Below are 14760 nucleotides of genomic sequence, written 5' to 3' on the forward strand. Positions count from 1 at the left end.
CCTCACCTTACACCTGCTCCCACATAGGCCAACATTTTTGCCGCTCTTAGGAGGAACTCAGGTTGTGATCGGTGCTAAAATCTCACATCAGCAGTGTGCGAATCGGAAAGTTCGCGTACGATCACAAGAGTCACGTGGTTTGTCTTTAGCACGTGGACGTGTCGGTTTTTGGCTTGTAATCTCGAGCTCACCGGGTGAACGGCTTATCCATAATTAAGTCAACAACAACACAGCCTACTAGAAACGACTTCAAATAAGCTTGACTCTTTGGCATTTATTTATGCATGTGGTACATCTACCTGGATCGCTAATGACAGTCTGGCTAATTTCCGCTAGCTGGAGAGAGAGTTAGAATTAGACAATGACCAAGTTTATCCAGCCGTGGCCGTTTCCCTCTTCTACAATCTGATTTTTAGCGCTTGGACTCTTTCACAAAATGTCTTTTAGTCCGAGGCCAAGACATTTCCAAGCAGTCTGTCTTCATTTATGTGTACTCACCTTTGGGAAAGTTCCTGCCTCAGATCAGACACGCTCCAAACTGCATGAACGCTTCACAACTTCTTTAATGACCATCTTGCAAAATGACCCCTATTTATAGATTTATAATCATAGATTTATATTTAGTTTTATTACACACATAGTGACGTCATAGGGCTAGACTGTGATGTCATAATACCACGTGACAGTGAAGGCACTTATATGTAGAACTGAACTAAATACTCAGAGGCACAGTTAGTTAATTTCACAGACATGTTTTATGAAAAATATTTCACAAATTTTAGAAAACAAATGAATTTCAGGGCTTTATAGTTACTATAGTGAATTAGCCTAACCAGGCCTGCCATGCTAAGCTAATAGCCTGTGTTTGAGTGGTAAGCACTGAACATCAGGACACTGATTTGGGCTTCATTCTATCTCACTGAGACTTCATGTATAGGCAGCGCTGTACTGCCCTGTTCTCTTCCTTTTCCCCCAACTTGTTTATAAGGGTTCTTTTACTTGCCTGCTGGACTCCTTCATACTCATCTTCTTCCATAATTCCTGCCTGCAATCTATATATAATAGGCTGTAATAAGCAATAACAGATTTTTCTCCAACATCTTCATAATTGATCTTTCAATTGTCGACACCCTGTGACACACACTGGCTTTCATCACTGTTACTGTATGATGATATAAACACTGTACATATGGTCAATGTCACACACACACACACACAGACAGACACATGGCCACACGCGCGCACACACACACACACACACACACACACACACACACACAGACAGCCACACACATGCAGAAGCCCTTTACTTTAATATCCTGTATGCAGGCATGTTACCTTCTATTCCACCAAGCACAGAAGTAACATCGTATTCACAACATGACAAATATAAGTGCTTTGGAAATTCAGCATAATATTATTTTAATATTTAAAAGGTAGACTGGAAGATATCCAGATGTACAAGTAGCTGGGGGGATTACTGTCACACTGGTACAAACATCAAAGTTTGTTTTGGGTTGCCAGATCTTCCAAAAGTCTTATCTATTCTAGTTCCTATTATAAAGTTTGTGTTCCCAAAATGATTCCTCATACCTGCCCTTGTGCAGACCTTGGTAGCCCTGCTTGTCAGTGGGTTCAGTAAGACTTTTATAAATGGTTCCTTGCTACTAGAAGCAACCTCAGCCAGACTAACAGGCATGGAATTCATGCAGTATTACAGTTTGCTTCCATGACAGCAGGAGTAATGCTCCTATTTCAGACAAGCAAGTTGCCAAGAATGCCTTGAGTTCTTTTTCCAATTTTGCCCACATTTGTCCAGGTTTGGAGTTGGAATGGATGTAGCTTGAGGGCTGTTTCTAGCTGTGTCAGACTCCACTGCCCTTACTCGTCATCCATCATCCAATAGACTCCCACATCTAATCCTGCTTTTTCTCTTTCGGGTATCTTTCTGAGTCTCTTTTGTTCACTCTCTCATTCACTCAACAAAATATCACCCATCAACTCTAGGTTTCTATTTCCATTCTTCTTCATCTTTCATTCTCCCTCTCTGTCCCTCTCCCTTCATTTGTCTCCCCATTTTCTCTCTTCCCTTTCTTTCTTTCTTTCTTTCTTTCTTTCTTTCTTTCTTTCTTTCTTTCTTTCTTTCTCTCTCTCTCTCTCTCTCTCTCTCTCTCTCTCTCTCTCTCTCTCTCTCTCTCTCTGTGTGTCTCTCTTGCTCAGGGTGTTCTGGGATTGAGAGGTTGTTCTGGACACTTGAGGACTTTTTATGAGAACACACACACACACACACACACACACAAAATCAGTTCAATTCAATTGTGCCAAAGCTTTAGTGAAGAAATTACTGCTAACAATGATAGTAAGTACAACAATAATATAACTACAACAACTCCTATTACCAATAAACAATAATAATAATTATAATTATATAGGGGGTAAATATAGGCAATGGTGTGGTAATTTGGCTGAAATCCAATTTGTCTTTTACTCAGGATATTGTATTTAGTAAGGAATTTCAGAAATCTAGAATTTAAAATGCTACACTACACATTATCTTCCCCAGGTTACTGTTCACACAGATGCCTCTGTAATTCTTAGTGCCGAATTTATCTCCGGATTTAAAGATTGGTGCTATTAATCCTTGGTTTCAGATTTCAGGGAAAAAACCTCCATTCAGGTTAAACAGTTTTAGTATAGCCAAATGAAATTTAGAGCTTGAAAAGTTTATCATTTTATTTAGTACACTGTCAGGCCCTCATGCCTTCTTTGATTTTAGATTGTTAATTTTCTCCTGAAGTTTCTGCTCAGTAATTGAGAAGTCTTATGGTTTTTGATTAGCCAATTGTAGCACCTCCAGTTTTTGCTTTATAGGATTTTGTTGAAGATTTGCATTTGATTCTACTGTCTGGAAGAGAGTTTGGAAATGGTTTGTCCAAATGTCCACATTTTGTATTTCCAGTTCTTCCTGATCTCTTTTTTAAGTTTATTCCACTTGTCCAAAATTGACCAATTATCTTTTTTAGGTTTGGTTTTTGATGAACTCTTTTGTGTTAATCTTGGTTTTGCTGGTGTCTTTCTTAAGAACACATTTAGATGTTTTACTGCCAGATTGAGTCTTGTATACTTTGAACACATGTGGTGTCCAGAAAGGCATCTAAAATAATTTGAATTTAGGCAGTACGGATTTCTTTCTGGAATTGTTCTGTGCTGTTTTGGGCCCATCTGTATGGTCACCTAGTGTTGTACAGCTTACTGGGCTGTGCGAGTGCAGTGTTAGTTTCTGTCCTATTCATGAACACAGCAATCTGGCTGTGATCAGACAGAGGGGTTTGTGGTTTAGCAATGAATGCACTGAGAGAGAAATGGTCTAAATTTGTTATTACATAATCTACTGTACTATTCCCAAGAGGTGAGCACAACATGTATCTTCTTAAGGAGTCCCCCCGTGTCCTACCATTGACGACGTCCACACCCAGACTTTGACAGAGCTGCAGAAGTTATTTTCCATTTTTGTTGATTATATTATCATGGTTGTTTCTGTGGGGGCAAAAATAATTGATATTAATACAAGATAATTTGTTTGTATTCTATTATATAAGTTTTTTGTACAAATCCATTGCAGTATTTGTTTGATGTCACACATCTCAATAGAATTTGGTAGTGTTTTGGTGGCTTCAGCACTGTGGGGCGTGGTCCTGATACAGAGATGATGATCTATAGGTGTAGTCAGGCTGCTGTGGGGGGTGGTTCTTGTACAATTTGATTTGTTTATTTTATAGAGCTTCCAATATTGCGTATATGAACCCGGACTTTGGTACCCCATTACTCCAAATTCGTAGAGTAAAAATGACTATTAATCATGCCATGGGTACAAGAGGACGTGTACTTCAAGAATCTCATACAGGGATCTGATAGCAGTTTGATTTGTGTATTCAAGTAGTGATATATAGTGAACCGAATAGACATTTAAGAGGATTTTGCCATCCCATGACTCCAAAGTCCTACACTAAAAACATTTCAACATCATATTTTGAATATGTTGAAAAGTGTTCTCCAAGAATGAGAGTGAGAAGGATGAGAAATAGCATTGAAATATTTTGCACTCAAGTACACAGAATACACAGTAAATTGGTACAATCGTTTATGCTATGGCTCTGTAGATGGCTCTTGTCAGGCTGTATGTAGTACATACAAGCCATGTTCTATATATATCCAGCAGTAATGATACTTGCTCTGGCAGATTTGAAGATGGCCCATGAACAGACTGAAAGGACTGTGGCAGCATGTCTGAGTGAAGTGAACGATGGATATGACCTGTACAGATCAGCCCTGACCAAGCGGAGGCACTCTGTGGCACCTGCTTCACCAGCCTTGAAAAGGGTCAACAAAGACACCAAACCAGGTTTGGATGCAAAGCAGTCAGCCATCTTCCCTCTAGGGCCAAGAGAACACGAGTGGCTTGTGAAGTGTGCAGCAGGACAGCAGGATCAAATCTGGCAGCTTCTGCTCCAGGACATCAAGCTTGCAGAGAGGAGAAACTTCATGTCTGGTTTCACAGCACTTCACTGGGCTTATAACAAAGAAACAGTGAAATGATGTACAAGATCCTTCTTCTTTCAAGGCAAGGTGGGCCAGGGGTTGACGTAAACACCAAGAGCTACGAGGGCTACACCCCACTACACATCGCTGCTATTCACAGGCCCAAATCAGTCCTGAGTGTTCTGGTGCATGATTATGGTGTCAACTGCAACATATGTGACAACAGTGGCAAAAAGCCTTATTACTACCTACACAAGGATGCCTCACCCAAGGTGTGAGAGATGCTTGGAGACCCTCACGCTGGGGATTACAAGACATGAGCAGCACTTTTCTGATCTGCCCAAAAGGTTCAGCACTTTGAGTAAACTATTTCAGTCCAAGCACTGAAACACACTCAGATGCAGACCAAGATTCCACTCAGCCTTGCAGCAGCTTGACCAGCCTTGACCAGGATGAGGAGAGGATAGATTATACATTCATTTCCAGAACGTTCCCCTACAATTAATGAACTTCCCCAGTGAAATAGCATATTCTGAAACCGACATTTTCTCTCTCTTTTCTTTCACTCTGATTTTGATTCTGTGATGAGAACCTTAAGCTGTGAATTAAGTAATTTGCACATGTGTATGTGTATTCAAGAGCATGAGTGTGTATATAGTGTAAGGAATGAATATTTAATAGGATTTTTCTATCCCATTACTCCAAATCCCTACAGTAGAAATGACTGCAAATCACTTCATGGGTAGAAGAGTACCTGAACTTCCAGAATCTATTGAAGTGATCTGATAACAATTTGATTTGTGTATTTTATAAAGCTTCAAGTAGTGATTAATATTGAACCAAGTAGACATTTCAGAGTATTTTACTATCCTACTACTAAGTGCCCACATTTTTTTACTTTCACGCACGCCGGATTTGCAAGCCTCATCCTAAAAATAAGCTCTAACCCAGTTAGCAATTTTCCTATACCCATGATGTTGGCCACATAAACAACTAAGCTCTGACCCATATGAAAAAGTGAATGACGCCCAAATCTGACCCATAATATGAACAAATCTGTACCATAACACAGTCAAACTTCCAACAGGAGTGAGCCAAGTGCAAATGAACCTTTCTATGCCTCACACAGTGAAGCAGTCTACATGATACACAGGTATATGCCATATTTTGCATTTGTAGAAGAATTTGAAAAGAAATACACCGACATTTTTATTCCAAGAATAGATAGGTCTTCAGTCTGTGTTTGAAGACTACAAGGGACTCTGCTGTCAAAACAGCAAGTGGAAGTTCATTCCATCTTCTGTGAGCCAGAACAGAAAGTAGTCTCAACACTTGTCTTCCATGAGAATTCAATCATGGAATTTGAAGCCAAGCCATACTTGAGGTTCAAAGCACTCGAGGTACAAATCAGGCTTTGACCATTGACACAATGTAATATGGGGCTGGACCATTTTTGGCTTTGTAGTTGAGCATCAAGATTTTAAATCTGTTGTGTGCAGCTACTGGAAGCAAACGAAGGGAGCGCAGCAGCGGGGTAACACGTGTGAACTGCGGAAGCTTGAACACCAGTCGTGCTGCTGCTTCTACTGCTGTTACTTGCACGTACATCATCTTTTTAGTGACTTTTGGGTGGGCACTGGAGTAAACAGTGTAATAGCTAAAGTGTTATAGTTATAGTTATAAAGGAAAAAAGACGGACCTGTCCCTGGAATGCTGGCGCAAGACATGGAAGAGAAGTATAGGCAAACACCACTGCAATTTGCATGTGAGAAATAGTCTTCCAGAACTTTCTCTGAGCTAAGATGAATGTCCAATAGTTGAAGAGTTTTTACATGCCCTTTACATCACGCAGGTAAAAAGGATTGAAACAAGAAACAAGACACTACTATTTGGCAGATAGATCATTCAGGAAAGGATCTGGGAATGCAATCTCTCCCCACTGGTGTCTCTGCAAAAATCACTTCAAATAAGCAACTAAATTCTCTATTCTGCAAGAAACTACATTGGAGTTCCACACCAACACCTTAATTCGTGGACCATTGCAATTTCTGGACAAAGCAGCTATTTCTGCATCAATTCCTAGGACTCCTAAAGTTTCCCTGGCACAAAGTTGCAAATGGCAATGCAAGCATATGCAAAAGGAGACCTAGAGGACACTGTGCACTCATTCTTCCAGTAAATGAATCAGCAGAGAAACATGTCATCTACTTACGCTACAAGCAGGAGTCAAATCTGTGCGGTGAGCCCCCATTGGATTTCAAGCCCAACACCTTAAACTCTCAGCCATTGCATACTTTGGGCACTTCTTGCTTTCGTCCTTGGACTTCTTCAAGCTCAATTATGAGTCCCCATGTGTCATTGATTCAGGGTTGCAAATGGCCTGATATGCAAATTCAAAGACACGACTCTCCCGAATGGTCTGCTCACTATTTTAGCAAGCTAATGTCAATTCCAGATAAACAGGTGCTCAGAAGCTTGTCAGAGTATTAGACTGATGCACTACCTACTACACTAATGTGGCCTCCAAGGTCTTCCACGTGAAAACGTGGGACGGCTCAAGGTGGCTAACCAATTTTGCATGAACACTTCTTTTGTTTTTAAAAAATCACACCTAGCTGATGTAGGTCTCATGTAAAGCTTTCACTGGAATGCTGTTAGTACAGGTGAGCAAAATTTAAGTCAACAAAGTTGAAACTTGCACATTGGAAATAAACTAGTGCAGGATATCGCTTGACCTAAGTTGAGTGTTGACAAGAAAGTACAGCTCAGTACATTAATTTGCAATAGAATAATCAGACATACTGCATATGACATAACTCATAGTGTAGACCAATCTCGTGTTTATCACACAGGGATAGCCAAAATGATTTGAATATTTTGCATTTTTACAAGAATTCGAAAAGCAATACAAATCATAAGCCAGCACACCGACATTGTTAAAAGAGAAGAATGACGACTGGTTCAACATCACCAGAATGTGCTTAAAAACCTTTCTGTTGTAGGCACACTGATCCAAAATACTTCAGAACCTGTGGGATGAGTACATCTCAGTCAGTTTCTTTTAACCCACATGCACCTGTCCTTGTTAGTATAGTGGATAGTATCTCTGCTTTTCAGGTGGTAATCCTTGGTTTGATTCCCTGACAGGGAGTATTCCTATTCTTAGCGCAATGCAGACAAACAGGGGACTTGGCACCCTTTTTAGGAATAAAAACATCCTACATCCACAGTTGCTCTTGATTGTTCAACATAGATGAATCAAGTAACTAGCACATTGTGGATCAATAGTTTGATAAAGCACCTGGGAGAGATTTTGGTGCCCAGTGTCGACGTTATCTCTAAGCAGACATGACAAAACATGCATACCAACAAGGCCAAGACTGAAGAGCATGGAAAGATTTTGTCAATTTCATAAACTACATCAAATGCTTTGCTGGTGTCAAATATTGCAATGACATTAAATATTGTGACTTGACTATGACTTGAAGGGTAGTACTTGGTAACTGTCCATCTTGACTTTAGATTATAAATATTCACTTATGACTTGTCTCGGGACTTGATTGTCAAGTCTTGAGATGTACTTGTTGCATTTACATTTACATTTATGGCATTTGGCAGATGCTCTTATCCAGTGCGCATCTGATAATCTAGGTTTTGATCAAAGAGAGCCCACTGAGTTTCTTAGCCTGTGAAAAACACATTTGCAATGACTTGGCAAAATGTATGTGCAACAATGATTTGACCTAGCCATACCAAACTCAAAAGCTTTAATCTAGGCATATTGGACAGATGGATCGCACTGAGTTTGAAAGCCCTATCTTTAAAGTTGGTCATATGGCGACCCTGTCCACTTCTCTGTATAGATAGACCTCATGTTAAGGTAATCATTACCATAGTAAATTCCTTAAAATGTAACAAGCCAATTCTGGACCTGGAAAGTTTAGTTCCAAACAGAATGTAAATCAAGTGCTAGATGAAATGCAATTTTTCAAGAATCTTAGAGCCAGCTGTATACTCTGTGAAAGACTGCATCACCAGGACAGGAAGTGGGCACTCTTGCTCTTTCTTAATTTGGACATCCCTTAGCAAAAATTTTTAAAAAGAGTGAGCATGCTCTCACCTCCAGCAAATAGTTGAAGTCAAAGTGGGCTTGTTTGGGAATTGAACACAGGACCTCTGAAGTGAGAATTATACCCCTAGGCCAACAAGCCGTAATTTAGCTCAGTATAGTCCTTTTTTGACTGAGTAGTGTTAAGAAACAGAATTGAGGTGTTTCTTTCAGTTGTTTTACTCTTTCATGAAGCGACACTAACATATGGTGCAAGACACCTGTGGATCCAAAGTAAGTATAAAGAGCTCGTTCCCGATTTGAACCCGGAATCTGTCACACCCTAAGCAAGAATCATACGCCTAGAACAACGAGCCCATTGCATTTGTTTACCTTTGGATTTTTGTCTCATGTCCACATTTGGACACCTTCTGCTCAATTGCGCATTCTTGACTTGTTACAATTTTAATTTTATTAATTTAGAGTTCTTTTGATGACTGATGACTTTGCAACATTGCAAGGTACATACTTGACAGGTATTATTCCTTGTCATTGATCTACCACTAGAAACAATTCAAAACATGTTTGCAAGACAATTAATTTGATTTGTGAGAATGGGCCAGTGTATAACAATGATGCAACAACATGCCGGCATGTCATTGAAGGCTGAGGGAATGCAAGCCATCTGCTCTTTGTGACCTTCTACATGCTTAGCTACCTTAGGCATTCTTGAGAGACCTTAACATCAAAGGTAAGGTTATTTCAGCCCTTTGCTATGTTTTTGGCTCTACTGTTGTTCCACCACAGCTGACTTTACTACTTCACACAAATGGTACTAAAAAATGTATCGGTAATGGGTACGGAAGCACAACCCAGTTCTGGTCCCGAAGTTCTTCCACCCTACGAAGTCTAGTTGCAAGTCTAATCTAACGTGAACGATACAGCATAGCCACTGCATTGACAGCATATTTTAAATAGCCTGTGAAAAAAAAAAATCCTAAATCTTGCACACTAATACTTTCAGGTCGCAAAAACAACCTTGCTGGCTATAATATTGGTCGTGAGCAGATGGAGCATTCCATGTGTTGCCAATGATTCAGCAAAACACACTTTTTAAAAACCACTCAGGAAGCCTGCATGCCAACCCTTTAACATAACTCCACCAAACTCGCTGGCTATAAACTAGACCTTGGTCAGAGAGAGCTCACTGACGTTCTTAGCCTGTGAAAAACACATTGGCAATGACATGGCAAAATTAACTTTTAAGAAAACCGACAATGTATGTGCAGCAATGATTAAAAATCACTGATGGAGCCTGCGCACCAGCCCTTTAAATAGCTCTTTGGGTCACCGCAGTCGTTAGATGCTTCCAGTTATACCACCTAAAAAAGGATTGAACAAAGAAAATCGCTACTGTAAACATTGACATAGATAACAAACAGCACAAAATCACACATTCCAATAACTTTGATCTGATATCGCATAGGTTTGTAGAGAATAGTCCCACTTGTAATATTATAAACCTTGGGCATTCCAAACAGTAAAAAAAATTACAAATCATGCAACCCTGAACAAATGTTAACCAAATTTAAACATACAACAATGCAGTAGAAAAAAAAAGGTTCTTTAACAAGGAGATTTTCACCAAAGAAGAAGCCATTCTTACTTCCTAGTGTGCTTCTTTTGAATATGTAGAACACAGATTACCTAAAACAATGTCACAGTGTTGAAAATGATAAAGTTGTGAAATGCCTGCAAAATGGGTTCAGCGCAACCTGCTGGTCAGAAAGTCTCCAGCCCCTTATATAGAGCAGAGCGAGACATAGCTGCTTTGGGTAGGTTCATATCCACGTCATATCCCAAGGTTTGTCTCATTATTTATTATGTTGAGTCTCACCTTTTGTGGTGGATTTCACCAATTATTTCTAATGTGGATACATTAGTATATCATTATAAGCAATCTGAGATGTAAAGCTAAGTGAATCACACATGCAGAATTTCTAACAATAACCTGTTTTGTATAGGCTGGCTAGATGACCATTCAGTGAAATTAAATGTGGTTGCTGAACTTGTTTTAGGTGGGTCAATTTAATTTGACTTAATTGTGTTTCATTTTTAATTCAGCCACGTTCCATGACGCATAAATTAATCTGAGAATATTTTGTTCTAGCTGCAAGATAGCGCTGACTTATCCTACCTATACTTTATATTTATCTTAAAATAATTGAGGTTCATCGCTAGAGGGTGCTGTTATTTATTTGGTTTTTTGGATTATTGATCAGGTAAAAACTAAAATGGATGAGGTGGACTTTTTCTATGTATCATATGGAATTTGAGTATATGAGTGAATGCTACTATGTAAATGTATAAGAATATGTAGATAAGATTATTATGAAATCATCCTTTATAATCAAACAAACAACTACACTATATGATTGTATTAAACAGCGACATACAATCCAAAGTCAAGATGGACAGTTACCAAGCACTACCCTTCACGTAATTGTCAAGTCATGTTTAATGTCGTTACAATATTTGACACCAGCAAAGCATTTGATGTAGTTTATGAAAATGACAAAATCTTTTCATGCTCTTCAGTCTTGGCCTTGATGGTATGCATGTTTTGTCATGTCTGCTTAGAGATATTGTCGCCACTGGGCACCAAATTCTCTCGCTGGTGCTTTATCAAAATATTGATCCCCAATGTGCTAGTGTCTTGATTCATCTATGTAGAAAAATCAAGAGCAACTGTGGGTGTAGGATTCGATGTTATCATTCCTAAAAAGGGTGCCAAGTCACTAGTTTGTCTGCAGTGCACTAAGAATAGGAAGACTCCCTGTCGGGGAATCAACCCAAGAATTTCTGCCTGAGATGCAGAGATACTATTTACTATACTAACAAGGACAGATGCATGTGTGTTAAAAGAAACTGACTGAGATGTACGCATCCCACAGGTTTTGAAGTATTTTGGATCAGTGCACCTACAACAGAAAGTTTTTTAAACAAATTCTGGTGATGTTGACCCAGTCTTCATTTTCCTCTTTTAACAATGTCGGTGTGCTGGCTTATGATTTGTATTTCTTTTTGAATTCTTGTAAAAATGCAAAATATTCAAAGCATTTTGGCTATCCCTGTGTAATAAACACGAGAATGGTCTAAACTATGAGTTATGTCATATGCAGCACTTTTATCAAATTTGGCTTTGACTCTGTTTGCAATATGTCTGATTATTCTATTGCAAATTAATGTAATGAGCTGCACTGTCTAGTCAACATTGAACTTAGGTCAAGCGATGTCCTGCACTACTCTATTTCCAATGTGCAAGTTTCAACTTTGTTGACTTACATTTCTGCTCACATGTACATTCCAGTGAATGGTTTACATGACACCTTCATCAGCTAGGTGTGATTTTTTAAAAACAAAAAGAGTGTTCATGCAAAAATGCTTAGCCACCTTGAGCCGTCCCACGTCTTCACGTGGGAAACCTTGGAGGCCACGGTAGTGTTTTAAGTAGCGGATCAGTCTAATACTCTGACAAGCTTTTGGGCACCTGTTCACCTGGAATTGACATTAGTTTGCTAAAATAGTGAGTAGACCATTCGGGAGATTACTGTCTTTGAATTTGCATCTCAGGCCATTTGCAGTCCTGAATCAATGATATATGGGGACTCATAATTGAGCTTGATGAGTCCTAAGACTTAAGCCCAAAGTGCCCTAAGCATGTAACAGCTGCGATGGCCGAGAGGTTAAGGCGTTGAACTTGAACTCCGATGGGGGTTCCCCGCGCAGGTTCGACTCCTGCTTGCAGCGTGATGGAATCAGATGTTTTTCTCCTGATGGCTTTGCTGGAAGAATAAATTCACAGTGTCATGTAGTTCTCCTTTTGCATATGCTTGCCATTCCATTTGCAACTTTGTGCCAGTGAAACTGTAGGAGTCCTAGGAATTGAAGCAGAAATAGCTGCTTTGTCGATAAGTTGTGATGACCCAGGGATTAATGTGTTGGTGTCAAGCTCCAATGTGCTCTCTTGCAGAATAGAGAATTTAGTTGCTTATTTGAAGTGATTTCTGCAGAGACATCATGCCACCAGTGTGGAGAGCTTGCACTCCCAGACCCTTTCCTGAACGATCTACCAGCCACATAGCAGTGTCTTGTTTCATGTAGTGGAGAAAGCACATCCTTCTTACCTCCGTGATGTCAAGGGCATGTAAAAACTCTTCAACTATTGGACAGTCATCTTAGCTCAGTGAAAATTCTGGAAGACTATTTCTCACATGCAAATTCCAGTGGTCTTTGCCTATGCTTCTCTTCCTTGTCTTGTACCAGCATTCCAGGGACAGCACCATCTTTTCTCTTTAACTATAACACTTTATTTATTACACTGTTTACTCCAGTGCCCACCCACCAAAAGTCACTAACAAGATGATGTACTTGCAAGTAACAGCAGTAGTAGCAGCAGCATGACTCGTCTTCATTCTTCCAAAGTTCACACGTTACCCTGCTGCTGCGCTCCCTTCGTTTGCTTCCAGTAGCTGCACACATCAGATTTAAAATCTTGATGCTCACCTACAAAGCCAAAAATGGGCCAGCCCCTTGATACAGGGAGTCAATGGTCAAAGCCCGATTCGTACCTCAAGTGCTTCAAACCTCAAGTATGGCTCGGCTTGAAATTCCATGCTCCAAGTCTCATGGAAGACAAGCATTGAGACTCTTTTCTGTCCTGGCTCACAGATGGTGAAATGAACTTCCACTTGCTGTCCTGACAGCAGAGTTCCTTGAAGTCTTCAACCACAGACTAAAGACGCATCTATTCATGGAGTATTTAAATGACAAATGACCCTGCTCCTATATTGACTAAGTAAATTAGCACTTATTGTAGGGTATTATTTATTATACTGATGTTGTCTAACAAACTTTAGTACTTACTGTTTATTGCACTTATCATTGTTTAAGATAGACCTTATGCATTTTGTACTTCTTGGCAACAGCAGTGATCCCTCTATTTCTACAGTATTCTAGATCATTGGTATATTGGACTCTAACCTACTGTAATGGCTAGGGTGTATTCTATGAGTAAATGACAAAGCACTTTTGTAAGTTGCACTGGATAAGAGTGTCTGCTAAATTCCATAAATGGAAATGTAAATGTAACAAATACATCTCAAGAATTGACACTGTAGTCCCGAGACAAGTCAAGAGAGAAAATGTACAATCCAAAGTCAAGATGGACAGTTATCAAGCACTATCCTTCACGTAATTGTCAAGTCACCATATTTAATGTCGTTACAATATTTGACACCAGCAAAGCATTTGATGTAGTTTATGAAATTGACAAAATCTTTCCATACTCTTCAGTTTTGGCCTTGATGGTATGCATGTTTTGTCATGTCTGCTTAGAGATAATGTCGCCACTGTTACAATGTGAATGTAACAAGTACATCTCAAGACTTTACACTCAAGTCCCAAGACAAGTCACAAATGAATAAATACAATCCAAATTCAAGATGGACAGTTACCAAGTACTACCCTTCAAGTCATTGTGCTAGTGTCTATTCATCTATGTAGAAAAATCTAATCTAATCTACTTTAATGATGACTGGCAGATGTTTATTTAAAGATACTGACTGAGATTTACTCCTTCACAGGTTTTGAAATATTCTGGATCAGTTTGCCTGCAACAAAAAGGTTTTTAAACATATTCTGGTGATGTTGACCCAGTCTTCATTCTCCTCTTTTAACATTGTCGGTGTGCTTTTTACAATGTCGGTGTATTTCTTTTCAAATTCTTGTACAAATGCAAAATACGGCATATACCTGTGTGTCACGTAGACTACATTGCTGTGTGAGGCACAGAAAGGTTCATTTGCACTTGGCTCACTCCTTTTGGAAGTTTGACTGTGTTATGATACAGATTTGTTCAGATTATTGGCCAGATTTGGGCATCATTCACTTTTTCATGTGGGCCAGAGCTCAGTTCTTTATGTGGCCAACATCATGGGTATAGGAAAATTGCTAACTGGGTTAGATCTTATTTTCAGCATAATTCTTGCAGATCCACTGTGCATGAAAGAAAATTGTGCACTTCTTAAAAGGTAGTAGGATGGTAAAATACTCTTAAATGTCTACTTGGTTCAATATTTATCACTACTTGAAGCTTTATAAAATACACAAAT

At 39.4% G+C, this 14760-nt stretch overlaps 1 non-coding gene across 1 annotated transcript; it reads left to right on the forward strand.

Moving 5' to 3' along the window:
• The first annotated feature begins 12315 nt into the window (after positions 1–12315).
• Positions 12316–12397, forward strand: trnas-uga (transfer RNA serine (anticodon UGA)). The gene has a single exon. It is a non-coding gene; the product is annotated as a tRNA-Ser (tRNA).
• The last annotated feature ends 2363 nt before the right edge of the window (positions 12398–14760 follow it).

Source organism: Electrophorus electricus, chromosome 15, assembly GCF_041902795.1.
Source record: "Electrophorus electricus isolate QZ-2024a chromosome 15, ASM4190279v1, whole genome shotgun sequence".
Lineage (NCBI taxonomy): Eukaryota > Metazoa > Chordata > Actinopteri > Gymnotiformes > Gymnotidae > Electrophorus > Electrophorus electricus.